This window comes from Pinus tabuliformis, chromosome 8 (genome assembly GCF_031772625.1).
Source record: "Pinus tabuliformis cultivar Carrire ecotype Pingquan chromosome 8, CPIR1, whole genome shotgun sequence".
Lineage (NCBI taxonomy): Eukaryota > Viridiplantae > Streptophyta > Pinopsida > Pinales > Pinaceae > Pinus > Pinus tabuliformis.
The window spans coordinates 1682898066-1682918428 of NC_142294.1; the positions used below are offsets into that span (position 1 = coordinate 1682898066).

Genomic DNA, 20363 nt, shown 5'->3' on the forward strand with positions numbered 1-20363 from the left:
CATATATAGTTTTTCCAGTTTTTCCCATAACCCTGAAGTTGTACTTTCTTCAACAATGTTGAAGAGAACTTCATCTGCCAGGAATAACCTGATGGTACTGAGAGCTCGAACATCCAAGTCCTCCCAGTCTGAATCAGAGATTCTTGCAGGTTTCTTATTTGCCCCTTTGAAAGCTTTGTGCAACCCTTGTTGCGCCAACAAATCCCTAACTTTTAGTTTCCATAGAGCAAAGTTGCTCTTTCCGATGAATTTCTCCCTTACAACTTGTTTTCTTTCTCCCCCTTCTAATGTAGATGTCTCCTCTTTATAGAGGAGACATCTATTACAATAGACCGTCATGGTTCATTCAGTTTAACCTTTTTGTCAAAAATAAGAAATCCATCCTTGTTACAGGATGCCGTTACAACAGTGTGACGGTGTATTCTTTCTTGGGTCTCTTACTGTTACACAGCTGGTAAACAAACCTCAACCGTCTTCTTGGAATCCTCGTACTATCCTTTGCCGCTTCACCATTGTTGCTGATTTAGTAAACTCATGCTGTTCCTGGTGTTTCAGCAACTGTAACTGTGTTTTACCCTTTTTGGACAGTTGCTGATCGTGCTGTGTCAGCATGGAACTCTGCCGATCTTCTGATAGTTGTTGTTTCCGCTTGTCATTTCCGGTGTTCCAGTTGTTGCAAAATAACGTTTTCCCTGCTTTAGATAGTTGTTGTTGCTGGTGTTGTGGCAACTGCGTAGTTGCTATTTCTGGTGTTGCAGCAACTACGAACTATAATTTCTGTAGACTTTAGACAGTTCAACAGTTACTTAGCAACTTGGTTAATTTCTCCAAAGATTAATTATAAAGATAACATGAATATGTAATGAATGATTAAACATATATTAATGAGGAGAGTTACTTCATACCTTGGAATAATTAGGTCATTATATAATCAAGGCTTTCAACTTATGGACTGAAGAGGGTACTTCATGAATTAATCAACACTATTACCTTTTTCTTCTTGATTTGTCCTTCTACCATCATGGTTTGAGGAGTGGTAATTCCCACCAATGCATTACAAGGATTCATTTCTTCTTTATCTAGGCTTTTTTCCTATAGTATATCCTCTTTTTTTGACCTTTCTTGCTCATTTTCTTCTTCCTATTCACAATCTATGTAGAATAATTTCTTCTCAGCACACTTATGACCTTTAGTGTATTTGCTATCACAACTGTAACAATCAGAGGCTTTATTAAACATCTTGGCCATTTCTTTCCTCCTAGGGTTTCGGTCTTTCAACTAGGGTTTCCAAAAAAAAAATTCTTGGATTATCTTCTTCCAACAAAGTATTTTCCAAGTATTTTTTTTAAAATTTTTCCTACTTCAATTTTCAAATTCAGAATCTTACTTTCCCAAATTTTCCAAATTGACTTAGAAAACCTACAACTTTTTTTTTTGAAAAAAAATCCCTTTTGTTTAATTTCAGTTCCCTGGAAAAAACTTTGTTCTTCAATTCAAAGAAATCTTTCAACAAACCTTGAATTTATTCACAAATTTTGAAAAAAAATACCCGACCTTCCAAGATGATCTCTCTTTGATGGGTAATGTTCACGCAGCGCAACCTCTGATGCAATGGTAACACGTAGGTGGCCAGCAACAGGTATGCAGCCTGGTCGACGCTTCTCCTTGTCGGCACACAGGTTCTGGACAACGGAACCATGCAACCACTAGACAGGTTCTAGAAAGCACGAGGGCCTCGGCCAATGGAACCACTCCATGATTTTTCTACGCACTGAACGGGCAGCAATGGTGACGACCTCCTCAGTCCACGCAGAGAACAACACGCAAAGTGCAGAGGGTTTGGTTTGGCAGTGTAGAACTCTCCACGATTTTGCTACGCACTAAACGGGCAACAACGGTGACGGCCTCCTCAGTCCACGCAGAGGGAAGAGGGTTATGTATGGCAGCGTAGAACACTCCACGGGCTCCTCCTCACGGTTTATAAGCCAGCAACAGGCGCAACATCCTTGACAGCCTTCAAAAAATTTAATTGCAGGGGATTACACAATTTTTTTTTTCTTTGATACGCATTCGCCTCCAAAACTCAACTCAATTGCTCTGATACCATTTGTAGTTAATGGAGGTTATAAAACAAGAAAGAAATGAAACCGACAACAACCATACAAGTAATAACTCAGGATTTACGTGGTAAAACCCTGACAGAGTGTCAAGGAAACATCCACGGGGCAAGGGATTGGAATTTCTATTCAATCAATGAAATGATTCTCTGTTACAATAGTTCGGGCATTCATCAATTTTATATGAGCCTCCTTAGTTACATAACTATTGATTCGGTATGAAACTGACTTGTCAATAACTAAAACAATTTATCCAAATTTACATTTACATTAATTTGTTGTCAAATTACCAACATCTTGGACCGCTCACTGCTCTTGGTTTGTAGTGGATCTTTTTTGTTTGCATCAATTTAGTGATCTCGTTTACATTTAATGTCAAGATTTTCCTTTTTATTATCACATTTGTCTTTTTACCCATTGCATAATTATGTTCTACACGTGGTTTTGATTTGAAATGCAACTTGAGTTCTATAATGAATGCCAGGAGAAATATAGCCCTGCCATTAATACTGTTTCTAAAGATTACTCAATCGGTTTTCTTGCATCCATAGCTTCCTTCAACTCTAACCATTTGTGGCATGTGCTATCTTTAGTTTTGATTACATCCTATTATGGAATCTCTTAAAAGGATAATTTGCTCATGTATTCTTGACCTTATCATTATTTACTGCATGCAGAATGAGAAGGACCGTGCAACTATGGTGCCATCTTTAAATTCTATCATCCTCAACTGGCACGTTAGTTCCAATGCACGAGTCACCAATTTTCTCCAACAACTCCTAGTTCTCATCCCCACTCGGGAAGTCTACCATCATGGTCAATGCCTAGGGCGTCTTTATATAAAACCCTTGTTGGCAAGGTCTTTCTAGTCATGCATTAGTGATCCCTCCCCTCGGAGTAGTGTTGGTTTCCCACCGGATTACTTCTCATGTAAGCAATTGATGCTTAACTGTTCATACTATTTGGCTATTATTGTTGTCAATTGCATCATCTTTATTTTGCCTTGGAAATTTTATAAAATTTCAATTTTGTTTGGCATACCAATTAGGCAGGCCAATTCTCTTTGTGATCGGTACCTCTGGCAATTTTATGTCCCAAGCTGAGATTTGTTTGCAGCTTGCTTTGGCATGTTTTTTTTTTTCTTATGGTTTTGAATGCGTGATTCTTGAATCCGTGTGAAATAATTTGTGACATGTTTTACTTTTCCGAATGCTAGATCTATTGGGTAGTGCTTTGTACCTGTTACAGTATACGAAGAGGACTAATAAGTCTCATGTCATGTATTACTTACAATGCATTTTCTTATTAGACATCATCAAATACTTGAATATTTAGGCTCTTTTGTCCAAATTGTAATAGGTAAAGCAACTATTATCTTGATCTATGTCTTGTTAGATCTTGTAGCAATCATCTTGATTTACAAGTTGACATGGCTAAGCGTCTCGATCAAAGAGGACATCATTTAGAGACAGGGCCCTTTTTTTCATTTGACGTTTTTACATTGGTAGCAAGGGCAAGCAGGTTCAATTTTGGTTAGCATTAGCAACAAGCAATAAATAAGACATTGTTTAGCATCTGGTTCCATCCCTTAATTCCAGCAGCCATTTCTTGAAAGTATGTTTGGGTAGTAGGATGAGGACTAATAAGTGTCAAGACATGTATTGGTTACAATGCAATTTTTTATTAGACATCTTCAAATACTTCAATATTTAGACTCTGCTGTCCAAATTGTAACTGCTAAAACAACTATTATCTTGATCTTTGTCTTCTTAGATATTAGAGCAATCATATTGATCTACAAGTTGACATGGTTAAGTGTCTCAATCGAAGAGGACATCATTTAGAGATTGGTCCCTTTTTTCGATCGACGTTTTTACATTGGTAGCAAGGGCAGGTAGGTTCAATTTCGTCTCCATTCCACCTGGATGCCCAAACATAGGGCCTCCAACTTTGCAATCGCCGTCAAGCAAAACCTAGAGGGAAAGTATGTTTCTGAAAAGGTGTGGTCATTGTAAAGATCACTGACAAAAATCTGTTGTGACATGTACATACCATAATTCTAAGGAGAGGAGCATTCCCTCACCAAATTGTTCCTTGATTGTCTCGGTGTACCCTTATAACTTGTATGATTTTGTGTGTTTCTTCATTCACTCTTGCTTTATCCGAAAAACGCAAAGGGAAATTGTGTTCATCGAAAGGCATGGTCAACTAGAATCTAAGTTCTACATAAAGACACTGACAGGGAATTTGTCATGACATGTACATACCATAATTCTAAGGAGAGGATCATTCACAGATCAAATTGTTCCTCGATCTTCTAGGTCTAGTAAGATTTTGCATGTTTCTTCCATCTTGCCCTCCATTGTTTCTTAGAGGATCATTCGCGCACCAAGTTGTTCCTTGATCTTCTTGGTTTAGTAATATTTTGCATGTTTCTTCCATCCTGTCCTTCATTTTTTCTTTATCGAATTGGGAGTATATTGTTTACCTTCATTTTTTCCTTATCTAATTGGGAGTATATCGTTTCCCTGATCTGGATTTCATGTTGACAATGTTTAATGTGCTTCTATAGTTACCTTGCTGCATGCCAGCCTATATTTCTACATTTTCTGTGGGTGAAGTGTTATAGTTATAGTTTTTATTCCTTTTCTCCTATTTAGGTATTCATACCTTTGTGATAAGCGTTTTAGTGGCACATCTAAGAGCTACTCTTATATGTACCCTTATAAGATGTTTGAGATATAAAGTGCATGCCGCATTTTGACTGTGTCTTGAAAGTAGTCTAATTTGTAACAATGTTATCAGAACTAGACCAAACCAGTCAGAACTGGCCAGTTCAACTAGTTAGAGGGAAAAACTGTTTTGGTCTGGTGAACCATACGGTTTTTGGCTAGTTCAATACTAAATCGGCCCATTCTTGTATGGATCGGTCTTGTACAATGCTATCAAGCAGGGTTGGAATTTCGATTTCTCTTTACTTGTCATATACATTTTTTTGACGTTTTAGGTCTTTATTCTTTCTTTCAAAACCATTATGTTTAAAATTTTGCCCTTCAAGGGTGATGCTTTTATAATAAATTAACCCTTTACCAATAAAGGTTTTATTAAAAAATTACCTTTCAATAACATAGTTATGTTAAAAAATTTCACATTTTTATGATAAGATGAGAAAAAACAAAATGACCATAACAAACAAATGACTTATTGAATTCTGAATCTTGGTTTGAAATTATATGGAACACTCACAATAAAATATTCATAACTCTGAAATCAAATGTCCTAGACTAGGACATGGCATAGCATTTGTATATATAAGATATGACTAAGGAGATCTTATGTGACATATAAGATGACCAACAAAGTAAAACTATAAGATGGTCTATCCCCCCATCGTCTCCACAATCATAATAACATGGAATCAATATGGAGGTCCACGATGGAGAGTTTGAAGTCAAGCAAGCACAATGTATTAAAAGTGTTTTAATATTTCATAAGTGGCAGTAGATGTTGTTCTTCATGAGCCGATCTTTCAGAGCTTTTAAGTGATATGTTGAGACACTAAAGATCTGGTGCAGACTGTAGTTGAAGCGACACTTCCATTGTTCCATAGGTGACATGTGACATATGATAACTTTCATAAGGTAAGCTTATTGACACTGTGATAGCCCCCCAACCCAAATAAGCCAATAAAGATGGGTGGTGAATACACTCAGAGAGAGCAAGTGGCAACAAGTAGGATTGTGGTCCAAATTCATTATGACAAGGAAGAGGCTTTGTGCTTTCAACTATGTAATGTTTTGGGCTACGTAGGTTCAATGATGTACTAGCACACTCAAGAAATGATTGTTTGTTTCATTCAAGTGGGATTGTTAATGATTTTTGCATAAGAGATAAATGCATGTTCATTGAATTTCAGGGAAACTATTTGGACTTGGATTCTAATCCAACTTACCCTGATCAAATGACATTCCTTCCAAGGAGTATGAAATATGTTAATGATTTTTGCATAAGAGATAAATGCATGTTCATTGAATTTCAGGGAAACTATTTGGACTTCGATTCTAATCCAACTTACCCTGATCAAACAAATTGTGATTTATTGAATGACATTTCTTCCAAGGAGTATGAAATATGTATTTCCCCCCTTTTCCCTAAGGTGAACATAGTGAACGTTTAGGTGACACCTACGAGAATTAAATCATACTAGATCGAGCACCCAATGAGATTTCATCATGAAAAAAACATAGTGAACGTCTAGGTGACACCTACGAGAATTAAATCATACTAGATCGAGCACCCAATGAGATCTCATCATGGAAAAAACATTTCAAATAGGCCTTTCATAAAACACATTGCTAGTGATGGATAGAGGAGTAAAACACAAACAATGACATTAGTTAAATATATACACAAATTTTACAATTTTTATAAAAGAATTGTGTTTATAAAGTGGAATTATTGACAATTTTTTTTTAGGTCTACACAATGTCTTAAAAGCAGGACATTAGTTAAATATATACACAACTTTTACAAATTTGACAAAATAATTGTGTTTATAAAGTGGAATTATTGACATTTTTTTTAGGTCTAGAGTATGTCTTAAAATTAGGACATTAGTTAAATATATACACAATTTTTACAAATTTTATAAAATAATTGTGTTTATAAAGTGGAATTATTGACAATTTTTTTTTTATGTCTAGAGTATGTCTTAAAATCGTTTTTGTTTGGCTAAGAGTTTGAGTTCATGAGACATAAAGAAACAAGTTAATGGACGTAGATGTAGAGGCATTTCAGGGTAATTCCAGGGTCATGGTTTTCTAGAATAACTATGGTGAGTCAACTTGCATTGGAGGGTCATGGTTTTCTGGAATAACTATGGTGAGTCAACCTGCATTATGATTATCCATAATATGAGTTTGACAATTGAATTATAATTTTTTTCCCAATATGTTAAAAAAAACATTATCCATAATATGAGTTAAACAATTGAATTATAATTTTTTCCCAATATGTTAAAAAAAACCTAGATAGAAAATATTAAAATATTGTGGTGAACAATTGGCTATTGTTTTTACTAAAACATCATAAAGAAAACATACTCATTTTCCATAATATGTTAAAAAAGAAAAAAAGAGACAAAAATATTAAATTATTATGGAGAGAAATTCACTAAATATATTTCAAATGTGTTTTTAACTAAATCATAAAGAAAACAAAAATTGTGTTTATTAAATTCTAATTGTTTAATATTTGAGGAATTTTTAAACCTACTAAATTGATTTATACATTGAAAAAGGTGATTTAAACAACACAAAACTACAATTTCATTAAAAAATAAATTACTTAATTCTAAAAAAAACTAAAAACTAAAATAGTTAATAATAATGGTTATTTAAAAAAATACACATATATAAAATAAACATTTTTCTAAATTTTAATTTTCTATATCAAACACAAAAAATAATAATAATGATTATATTTATTAATAAATTAAACAAAAAATGACTCAAAATAATCTCAATATATAATTTTAACTCATATAAATATATATATATAAATAAACACTTTTCTAAATATAAATTTAGTACACGACCACATATAAAAAAATAATTATTATTACATATATATTCATAAATTCAAACCAAAACTAATATATTTATATAAAATAAATATAAAAATTAGCATTTAAAAACAACTATTAAAAAATAACATTTAAAAATAATCATTACTGTAAAGTTCAATCATTATAAGTATGATCAGAGTGCTATTTAAGGTTTCTAAAATGTAAACCAATTGATGATCAAACACTTCGCCCACTTACAGTACAGGACATATTTCAATTTCTTATTTAGGGTAGAGACTTATATTCTATTCTAATATTGCAAAGTTTCTAGGAGCGAAATGTCCAGATAATATATTAATAAAATTTTCAAAATATTATAAGCCGTCAAAAACACGTTCTTCACTCTTCAAACCATGTTATGCCAGAGGGTCATTTAAAAATTTTCAACGTATTTAACGACTAAAATGGCTTTGACGGGAAAAATGCCCATCAAATTGCAACTCTGCTATCAAGGACCCTTTGAAAACAATCAACCGATTCTTGTACGGATCGGTCTTGTACAATGCTATCAAGGACCCTTTGAAAACAATCAACCAATTCTTGTACGGATCGGTTTTGTACAATGCTATCAAGGACCCTTTAAAAACAATTAACTGATTCTTGTATGGATCGGTCTTGTACAATGCTATCAAGGACCCTTTGAAAACAATTATTTTTTTAAAGTAATGATTTGTTATTGGAGAAGCCTAGGTTTTGACCAAATTCCTAATATTCAAGCCTATGGCCTTGCTATTGCTATGCAATTCATGGTAATGTTAAATTCTTAAAGTAAAATGATGAAAATGAAAGATTCATCATTTTACTTAAATTTTTAACATTACCATGAAATGACTCAGGGTGTCTGAGAGTAGTTCCAAACTCATTGAATGGAGAAAGTAGAATTTTAGATTCCACTCAAAATCTAGCAAACTAAACAGTTTTTTCAGGATTCGGGGATTGCAATGTTTCGATTGGATTTTGTCATGTATGAGGGTATGGAACTAGCATATAATTAAGAGCACCAATCCCTCTATATATCTTGATGTTAGTAGTATTGATTGTTGAACTCCTCTATCATGATCCTACTAAAAATGTGCCCATCACTCAAACAAAATCTTGAATTGACATTCTAAGCATTTTCTATCTTATTTTAGTGCTTAGAGGGTGATATTGATGATGAAGATTCCAATATAGGCAAAGATTTTGATGATATGTATGAATTGGTTGTAGCATGATTTTTTTTGGATGCTAGAGGCCATCTAGGGCCTTTTTGTTGATGTATTTTCGGTTCAGAGATGGATTGCACTCAGTGTTATTTTGGTTATTTGCACCCTTACATGCTATATAAATGAGAACATTTGCTTATTTGTGTATAAATGGTTTGGATTTATATGGATGAGCATTAATACATAGTTTTTTGTATGTTTGTTTAAATTTGAATATTAAATGTGTTTTTGGTTAACCGGTTTTTTGGTCCAATTTTTTTTTTACTGGTTTCAGTGCAGTTTCAATCGATTCCCAGTCCTAGGGGCCTGTTGGTTTGATGACTGGTCCAATTTTGATAACATTTATTTGTAATGCATATGGCTTATTTCTTTCAAATATTTCATTTCCCTATCACATTAATTAATAGTCTGACCAAAGCTAAATATGATCTTCAACGATGCAGAAGATAAGTATTACTTGCCATTGGAAGGACCGAATGCTTCTTCCTTGAAGGATGGTTGGAGTCATCACTTTATGTTTCTTATGTCACTTTGAAGATGTAATTTGTGGTGACAATAAGATTGTCTATTCAGTTTTGTGCAAGGGAGTAACACCTTCAATAATATCTTAGTCATATGAAGAAGTTATGGGTTATTGCGTGTTTCTTTTGATAAGTAAACATAACTTACCATGAGAATGAATAAATGTTTTGTCCTTGCATTATGGTTGAAGTTATCACTTGATATTTCTTATATCACTTTGAAGATGTAATTTGTAGTGGCAATATGTGGGACATCCAAAATAATTTTTAGTCACATGAAGAAAGTATAGGCTTTATTTTCTCATCAAGAAAGCATCATAAATGTTGTCATGTTGATGCTATTCGTTGGAAGCCATTAAATCTTTTGTTGATTTATGTTGTTTAATGAATGAATGTTGGTTGTATGTGAGAAGGCAATTGTTAGTTTCAAGAGGAAGAAATGGAGTATTAATGTGAAACAAAATTCCAAATTATGAATATGTGAGAGTATTTTTGACTTAAAATGATGGAAATCACACTTTGTTGGTTGCCAAGGTGTTTTAAATACAAAATTGAGGTTAATTACTATTTTAGTATTTTAAAGTATCTTTCACCCAATTGTTTGTATGATAACACTAATTTACCTTCGTAAATATATCCATCATAAAAAACTTATTTCAGCATTAGAATGCTATAAACTTTACGATAAATTTGCATCTTTGATTGAATACATTAGAGATATTGTTTTATGAAGTTTTCTTCTTCGGAAATTAAATTTACATTGTTAAGTTATGGGTATCCATGGATTTTGTTTGAAGGCATGAGAGCCTTTTGGTTTGCAATTAGACTTCCATCTTTTATGTTTCAAGTAGAATGCTATGTTGACAAGAAATAAAAATAAGGGTATGCATAAATTCTTGAAATAATGATATAGTAGAAAAGATAGACAGAAAATTTGGAGGCACAATGCAACAAGATGTATCATTTGGTTATTAATTTGATAAGGAGTTTGCAATCAACAACTTCTTTGAAAGGATGTCGATTGGGTCATCTCCAGATGAGGGAAATGAAGAAGAGTTTGTTCAACAAGCCCTTGGAAATGTGGAAATGGAATGCTTGGCTCAAGAGATAAAGTCATCTATGGAGGAACATATTGAAGCTAACAATGAACATGCTTTCACTAACATTTTCTTATGATTTGCAAAGTAATTTTGATTTTAGGCTTGTTTAATAGGATATATACAAAGTCAACACTTTTGGTATTCCTTTGTGAGGTAAAATCAAATGTTTTTAATTGGATGGCCTATTCTTAGTAGTGACAATAGGATTGTCTATTCTTTTTTGCGCAAATGTGTGACATCCAAAACAATAATAGTCATATGAAGAAAGTATAGACTTTCTTTTCTCATCAAGAAGTCATCATAAATATTGTCATGATTGATGTTATCGACTCTCTATGGTTTTTGGAAGCCTTGGAATCTTTGTTGATTTATGTTCTTTAATGAATGAATGTTGGTTATATGTGAGAAGGAAATTGTTGGTTTCAAGAGGAAGAAATGGAGGATTAATGTGGAACAAAATCCCAAATTACGAATATGTGAGAGTATCTTTGACTTAAAATTATGGAAATCGCACCTTGTTGGTTCCCAAGGTGTTTTAAACACAAAAATGAGGTTAATTGCTTTTTTAGCATTTTAAAGTATCTTTAACACAAATGTTTGTATGATAACACTACTTTACCTTCTTAAATATATTCATCATAAAAAAAACTTATTTTAGCATTAGAATACTATAAACTTTATGATAAATTTGCATCTTTGATTGAATACATTAGAGATGTTGTTTTATGAAGTTTTCTTATTCAAAAACTAAATTTGCATCATTAAGTTATGGGTATACATGGAATTTTTTGAAGGCATGAGAGCCTTTTGGTTGGCTTGGCAACCATTTCGCGTCCTTTGTTCTTGGGTTTCTGTCAATTGGTAATGTCTAGGGCGTGGGATATAATTTGTGTAAATAATGGTGTCTGTTGTCACGTGAATTGTTCAGTGTGGTTGAAGGGCTCCCATGGGTTGGTTTTCTTGGGTGTTTGAGAGTCTTCTGTGTCAAGGGTCTTATGTTTTGTGTGAATATGAGTATTTGTTTAATGGTGTTGGAGAATGGACCCTCTGTAGAGGCCACTGCGACCTCTGTCCAACACTTTGGTGCTTCTATTGAGTCTAAGGTCTGTGTCATGAGCATTGGGGATGATATAGTGGGTTGGAGCTTTGGTTCTGTGATGTATGTGTATGGTCTTTTCTCTTGTTTTTTTGCAGGCAGAGGTATACATAGTAGGTACTCCAGGTGCGCTCTCCCGGTCTTTGTCATGCCATCACATCAACGAATTCATTGTAGGTAGGGAGAGGGGGCAATGGTCCAAGAGGGTAGAGAGGAGTGAGGCTTTTCTTTCATGACTCGGTTGCCACTTACTTCAATGCAATTTTGCTAGAAACAAGGAAGGAAATTCACAAAATTTAGACTTAAGCTGGTGTGGAGAGACAATCCCACTTAGATTTAGAAATCTTAGAGGATATGCCGACTTGGCTTCTTAATATTGGGCACACAAGGGGCAGGAAGAAGCAATATAAGAACTTTGTGGCCCTGCACTAGCAAATGAAGACATTGTTGGGTTTGTTCCTGAAAGACAAGCAAGTGGAGCGGTCTCGGAGTACAAAAAAAGAATGCTCATGAATCAATGCGTATGCTTGGACAAGACTTATTCTTGCCTTGCCCATGTGGAGGGGCACATTGCATGTGAATTTGATAGTGGGAATTCGCTAGATCCTCTAGATTTGAGTGTGAGGGTACCAACAACAATATCTTCTTCAGATAATGGTTAAAGTTCCTAGTGGTTGGATTTGTAGTTCTACGTTCTTTGTGTTTTGGTTTTTCCTAGTCAAAAGGGCTTTTGGCTTTATGATGTACTTAGTTTTTATTACTCTGTGTTGGTCATGGTGTAGTGTTCAGTCTTATGAATTTTGTGGCCATGGTGTGGTGTTTAGTCTTGTGAATTTTGTATCTAGGGCTGTATGGAAATATGTAAGCCAACTAATGGTGATGGTTTGAGGAGGATTAATCCTGATTTTTTGACATTACAAAGCATTAATTTACAAAAATAAAGTTGCAAGTTGCAAGTTGTTTTTTTTTTGTTTTTCAATAAGAAAAAAACCAACATATTTTCTATTAGTAAAACGATGTTTATAGATACAATATATGCCATGTTCTTATCCATTCCTCTTGATAGCTAATACAATTTAAATCTATGATCAAAATTTATGTCTTGTAACCATATATCTGAGATATACATCTTATCCATTTTGTGACTATGTACATCTAGTCGTAACTTATAAAAATTTAAAATTGTAGCAAAAATTAGTCTATCAGGTAGCCATATATAGATGCCTTACATCATATACGCACATTAAGTTGGTTTTATTTATATATATTGTGTTAGTAACAATAATGTAATTATTTGTCAACGTTTCAAATCCCAACAGGGATCCATCATCAGGACAGTTACTGAATGATGATAGAAGAAGAGCTTAGTGAGAGGCAACTCTTCTTTCTATCTTTATTCTGAAATTTTCAAGTAAAATGGTCTCATTCCATGTATCCCCTCCATATAGGGTATAATTTTGGATTTCAGGCATCTGTAGTTCATTTCTTTTAAGTTGAATCTCAGAGTACCCACAATAATGATCATACTTGTCAACGTTTCAAATCCCAACAAGGATCCATCATCAGGACAATTACTGAATGATGATAGAAGAAGAGCTTAGTGAGAGAAATCTTCTTCTTTCATCATTCAGTAATTCTCCTGATGATGGATCCTTGTTGGGATTTGAAACTTTGACAAGTATGATCATTATTGTGGGTACTCCGAGATTCAACTTAAAAGAAATGAACCATAAATGCCTGAAATCCAAAATTATATTCCTGTATGGAGGGGATACATGGAATGAGACCATTTTACTCAAAAATTTCAGAATAAAGATAGCAAGAAGAGTGGCCTCTCACTAAGCTCTTCTTCTATCATCATTCAATAATTTTCCTGATGATGGATCCCTGTTGGGATTTGAAAAGTTGACAAGTATGATCATTACTGCGGGTACTACGAGATTCAACTTAAAAGAAATGAACCGCAGATGTCTGAAATCCAAAATGTAATTATTGTTGAAAAGAAGAGGATGTTATAGTTTTAACATCCATTCAACCAACATCAAAGATATGACCATGCACGAAATAACAACTTTGGGACAACATATTCACATATCTAATTTTTCATGTTTGTTATTTAAAAACTACTTCCTTTTCTGACATTTGAATATGTTGGATATATATATATATATATATATATATATATATATATATATATATATATATATAGTTTTCTGTATGAACAATGTAAATAGATTTGCACATGGTTAATGTTATCTAATTCCTGTATGATGATTTTTTTATATATTGATGTTACAGTTTTCTTTTGTTGTATTGGTGTAATAGTTTTCTTTTAAATTAAATTAAAGAAATAATGAACTAGTGTCAATGCATCACTATTTTTTCTTTATATATTATTATTATAATAATGGTGCAATAACTTAATTTTAAACATACTTAAATAATAAAATAATTAGAGGTATCTCAACTATTACAAAGTGGGATAGAGATGTAAACACATTTTTATAAAAAGTAATGACTTGCATAATTAACACCTATTCCATTTTAGAATGCAGATTTCCACAATGTATGCAACCCTATTGACCACTATTATGCGCCTATATGAGTCCATTCTTGGTCGTCTTCACGCGGCTCATGGGATGTCTGATTTCATCTGAAGCACTATTGGGGTTAAACAGGGTTGTCCACTGTCCCCTACCCTGTTCAGGATCTATATTGATGAGTTGGAGGCATTTCTACACGAGCATATCCATAACAATGATGGTTGCCTTCTTCACCAAGATTTGATATCTATTCTACTCTTTGCTGATGATGTGGTCCTCCTCTCCTCATCCCCAGACGGGTTACAAAGGTAGGTGGATACCTTTGCTCTATTTTGTGATCATCAACATTTGACGATCAACCTAGGTAAAACCAAGGTTATGATCTTCAATTGAGTGAATAAAACCTTAGATCTTCACTTCCTATTCAGAGGGGAGGAGATTGAGATCACCAACACATATACTTACTTGGGGGTGCAATTCTTAGGTCCTCCCTTCAGTTTGCGACCTACGCTTCAGCCTCAAATCAACAAAGGATATGGATCCTTAGCCCTTCTCTTCCAGGACGTCTCATCGAAGATGAGCTTCATGGGCACCTTGATCCGTCCCACTGTTCTATATGACTCAGAGATTTGGGGACCACCTTTACTTGATTTAGGTTGGGCTTCAGCTAAGAGAGTCCAGATTCTTTTTCTCTGTCGCATCATTAGATGCAAATTGACAGTACCACAACACATCATCCTTGCAGAGTTTGGAGCTAAACCCTTTCTGCTTGAGACAATCTTTAGATTGGTTTCATTCTTGCATCGTGTCTAGAGCTTTGCAGACTCAATAAAGAGTAGGTACCATTATCCTTGGCATATTTCTCTTCTGAGACTATCGCCTATTCTACTCCCTCAGGCCGGGCCAGATGTTAGTTTATAGGATTTTAAGATCTCTTAGAGTGAGTGGGAATTCATTTGCCTTGCCTACCTCCTTTCTGATATTCCTTAGATTCTCCTGGTCACCATTTACCTACTAGACATGAGCTAAACAAGATCATCAGGGAGGACAACTACAAGCAGTTCATCTAGGTCACCTGGGTCAATCCTTCGAGAGGGTTGCGCCCAAAGATGGCCTTCTACACTGAGCACTTCTTGGAGTTGAGAGACATGCTCATTGTTCAACCCTAGTATATGTTTCACCACTGGATGCATGCTCTTTGCATTCCTCTAGGCAAGTTTAGAGTAGGTTCTCATAGATTTCGGGTAGAGACGGACCACCAGGTGGATAGAGCAGACAAAATTTGTCAGGTATGTCATTTACAAGAAGTGAAGACCGAGGTACACTTCATTCTTGGATGCCTTGTCTACTATGAGATCAGAGGAAGGTTTCATTGCTTGTTCAGAGATTCTCGGACCCTCATCGACTTTTTCAGGTATCACGATCAAATATGTCTGGCCCTATATATGCAAGAGGCTCTTAGGTTCCATGCGCATATTCTTCAGCCTCCCATCAGACCAGACCCCACACAGAGGATCACGACATTTTTCAAGGTACTACCTTCAGACAGAGGCAACAAGAGACCAATTGATACCAGTACGTATCTAGACTCCATATCAATGAGGATTCGTGGGACCTCACCCCACCACACAAGATCTCAGCAGCAAATATGTTCCTAGGAGATGGACTAGGTCCTCCAGACCTCAGTAATGAGCGAACCCCCCAAGGAACAATTTAGTGGACAATCCGCACTTTCCATCGGCTCTTCATCAGGCCAACAGACTTTGTTGAGTTTCTTCACTGTTCTTCATTCAACCTCGAATGTTAGGAGAGATGGGTTTAATCCTCAAACTCATTAGCTCCTGGATCTTCTCTGCTAGGGTTAGATGTTTGTAACACCCTCCTCCCACATCTACCCAAGCAATTGGCCAGCCGAGGTAAACATGCGACGAGTGACCACTATGATAAGATTCAACCTCCTTGGTGACTTTAAGGAAATGGAATCGACGGAACATCACATACAGTCATCCAACATCATCCAAATAACCTTCGGGAGACAAATCAACCACTTAGACTGCTTATCTCTGGGTCCCACTGCTGTTTGAGAGACTTAAGGGCATGGTAACGCTCCCTAGACACTTCCTAGGTGAGTTAGTTTCAGGACTAACGCTCCCCAGACACTGCCCAGGTGCTTTATAACACTTCCCAAACACTGCCCAGGCGAGTTAGTCTCAGCACTAATGCTAGCATTCCGGGATTTGAGCCACCTTTTTTGGCCCAGAGCCCGGGACACTGCCCAAAATGGAATGATCACTTAGAATTAGTAACGATGCAAGGAAACAATGATGCAAAAGCAATAATATGAACAAGATCATCACCAGGCCCCTACTAGCCATGATAGACATTTCGTCAAACATATCATCAACATGTAACCTACATGTGTAAAAAACAAAATTAAGTGTAGGGATTTGATACTTATCTGAGAATCGCTATGAACCATTGTTCCCTCTTGCCATTTGCTGCATTATCCTCCATTAATTCATAAACACATTATCCATTCATATACAAGTAAAAACATGCTGAGAGCCATACATCGCTGCTGTTACGAAATGTGCATATAACCAGCATAATAGGAACAAAAATACAATAAACATATCAACCATCAAATCCATAAATACATCAGTACCTTTACACATGAAAATCAAGGGAATGGATTTCTCATTAAAGAATAAAATGAACCAAGCGGAGATGGGACTACCATGTTCCACCCAGCCGTAGAATGGTTGAGCCAAATCTCTCTTCATCCATTCACCCCCGTGCCATATTCCAAGCATGAATGTGGGATCTCATAGAACACATCAATCAAAACTCATCCAGGGCTTTCAGAGGCTATCCATCTCAACCCATGAAACAATGATTCCACCTCACAATTGGACATCACCAAAAAACATCATCAGATTGGTCTCCATCCAAGCCTTCCAGGGCTTCCAGAGCATTTGTCCAACCAAGGATTCTAGAACTAGTAACTCAACCCATAGCTTATGCAGGGTTTCTAGAGCGTTTTTCCAACCAAGGCTTCCAGAACTAGTAACTCAACCCACAACTTATACAGGGCTTCCAGAGCGTTTGTCCAACCAAGGCTTCGAGGACTAGTAACTCAACCCACCAAGGGCTTCCAGAGCGTTTGTCCAACCAGGTCTTCTAGGACTAGTAGCTCAACCCAAGCTGTTACAGGGCTTCCAGAGCGTTTGTTCAACCAGGGCTTCTAGGACTAGTATTTCAACCCAAGCCATTACAGGGCTTCCAGAGCGTTTGTTCAACCAAGGGCTTCTAGGACTAATAACTCAACCCAAGCTAAGGAAACATGAGAACCAACCAAAACAAAGCAATGAAAGTAAACCCACAATTACCATGGATATCCAGGAAATGGCAAGGCTAGGCAATCCACTGCCGATCCAGGCAATACTCCATGCCAATGACAGATCACAACCAAGAAATCACATACACGTGCAATGCATGCCAAAACTAGGGAAGAAACCATACATGCAACTCGATACTTGCAAGAAAATATGATGTAGTTGTTGTTGCTGATGCCGATGCCCTCTTGCACTTTCCTGCTCTTCCTTTGCCTTCTTGCTCTAAGAATCCAAGTATGCCACAGCCTCCAAGAGTGCTCCAAGAAAACTCTAAGTAGCCAAGAGTATGGGAGAGAAAGAAAGAATAATTAGAGAGCTCCAAAATTGAATTGGCAAAAGCTTACCAACTGATCCTCATAAGCCTTTTTATGAATGATGCCTCTATTTTCTTCATTTTCCATTATTTTCCTTCATTTTCCTCTTCACATGCAACCTGTGACCTTTCACCTTCTTTTTCTCCTAATTTACATTATTTTAATAAATAAATGTGTCAAAATGCCTTTTAACGCCTTAGCCATTGCCTTTGCCAATTTCTTTAGCCATAACAATCAAATGAACACCCCCCATGATGTCTTGCCCAACATTCAGCTTGGAATACGTGTCCCAGTCATCCATGGTTATTGTTTTTAACATTTATTACATGGAATTTTATAATGTTGATTTACTTCATGCATTGTATCTTTTTTAGGAGATCGCTTGGTTCTCCTGCTTTGTATGGACATCATTGTACTCAACATTACCTTTACCTACTTTGTGATCATTAGTTAGACATAAACATAATTATCTTATCTTATCTAACTTCCTTTATATATATATATATATATATATATATATATATATATAATAACATTTTGATAATTTTTTATGTTTGATAAAAATATATATATATTTATAGATAAATCTTTGTTCAATGAAAATCCACAGTTATTGAGAAATCTTCAAATACATAATTATGGAAAAATCTTCATCATCAATTATATATTATGGTTACTTATATATTTTTTGTTTTAAATTTATAATTCTCTTTGAATTTTCTTATGGAACAAAAAAACATATGAGAATTTATCATGAAAAATTATATATTTTAAATTAAAAAAAATTATTATAAAAAATATAAAAGTAATTTTAAGTAAAAGGAGTTGATAACTTTTTCGATTTGTAACATCATAAAATTTCATCTCAGACAAAGGGATGTCCCGTGCAATGCCGCCGTAGTCTAACTAGCCGGAGGAATTGCTCGGAAAATTATGGAAATTTCGGTTATATTTAGAGAAAATCTGGCAAGGATTTTTGTAAATCCAGGTTATAGTTGTTAAACTTCAAAATTTTAGGTGTTTTATACTTTTTTGATTTTGATGGTGTTGAATCCATTTCCACCATCAAAAAACATGATTCAAACATTGTCTCTACAAAGATTTTTTGAATTTTTTAACCCGGATTCCGGCCACTTTTGACTGTCCGGGCAATTCCTTCGCGTTTTTAGACGACTCCTACAATGCACCCTCAACTCAAATAAATACACACCGGGATTTAGGGTTTCAAGGAGCTGCTCTACACCTACAAATTTCTCTCTCGCAGGTTTTTGGGTCCTCCTCGCTCGCCCGACATGGCGGCCACTACCACGAGGAACGCAATGCTCTCCCTCTGCAACAATAACATCTCCATTCATCGACTCTCCTTCCGCACTTTGACCGCCACTGCAGACATGCTCATTAAAACACTTTGTTGCACCAACAGAATTCAAGTCGCATTGGACACCTTCAATCACCTGCTTTCACCTAAATGTATATCCATCTCCGCTCTCATCACCTGCAATCTTTTGTTATGTAACCTTGTTTGACGGACTCAACATGAATCAAAATTGTCTGTAAATAGGTTGATGATTGAAGCTGACATCCTTCCAGACCTGATAACTTTGACGATTATCATTAATTGTCATTGTGAAACAGGTAGATTGGATTATGCATTGGAACTGTTTGAGGGAGTGGAAGCACATGGGTATGTTTCGAATGTTGGAAGCATAAAAGGCTTTGCAGGGATTTCAGAGTTGAGCACGCTATTAAGGGTTTTCAATCAAACGATGAGCAAACGACAAGTTCTTGATTTTTTTACTTATAATACCCTAATAGACAGGCTCTGCAAGACTGGGAAATCCCATTAGTTGTTATGCTGCAAAAAGGCCATGAGCCTGACAGAATCACATTTAACACTCTAATGGACTGACTATGCAAAGAAAGTAAACTCCAAGAAGTCAAGAAACTACTATATCTGAGAATCTGAGAATCTCTAAACAAGCAATGAAACCTTCCTCTGATCTCGCAGTAGACAGGGCATCCAAGAATAAGTGCACCTTAGTCTCCACTTCCTATAGATGACATACCTTGCAGATTCTGTCTGGTCCATCCACCCGGTGGTTCGTCTCTACCCGAAGTCTATGAGAACCTACTCTGAACTGGCCTAGAGGAATGCGAAGAGCATGCATCCAATGGTGAAAAGTATATTGGGGTCGAACAATAAGCCCGTCTCTCAACTCCAAGAAGTGCTCAGGGTAGTAGGCCATCTTTGGGTGCAACCCTCTCTGAGGATTGACAACATTGTTGAAATGCACCTGGCAAGATTTAGTAATAGGGAGTAAATTGCAATTATAGGCTAATTATAGGCTAGGCAGGAAATCTGAAACAGGCTTGGTGGCTGTGTTGATGGAATCATCCAATTGAAATTTCCAGAAAAAGTGCACCATGTGTTAAATATGAAAACACA

The 20363-nt window shown here is 35.6% G+C and overlaps 1 protein-coding gene and 1 pseudogene across 2 annotated transcripts in view; both read left to right on the forward strand.

The window, feature by feature from the left end:
* Positions 1-9917, forward strand: part of LOC149242701 (uncharacterized) — a 42853-nt pseudogene extending 32936 nt beyond the window's left edge. The window contains exon 5 of the transcript XR_016246663.1: positions 9392-9917. The product of XR_016246663.1 is annotated as an uncharacterized LOC149242701 (transcript). The remainder of the gene's footprint in view (positions 1-9391) is intronic.
* LOC149242702 (uncharacterized) overlaps positions 1-20363 on the forward strand; it is a 124095-nt gene that overhangs the window by 7771 nt on the left and 95961 nt on the right. The window lies entirely within an intron of this gene.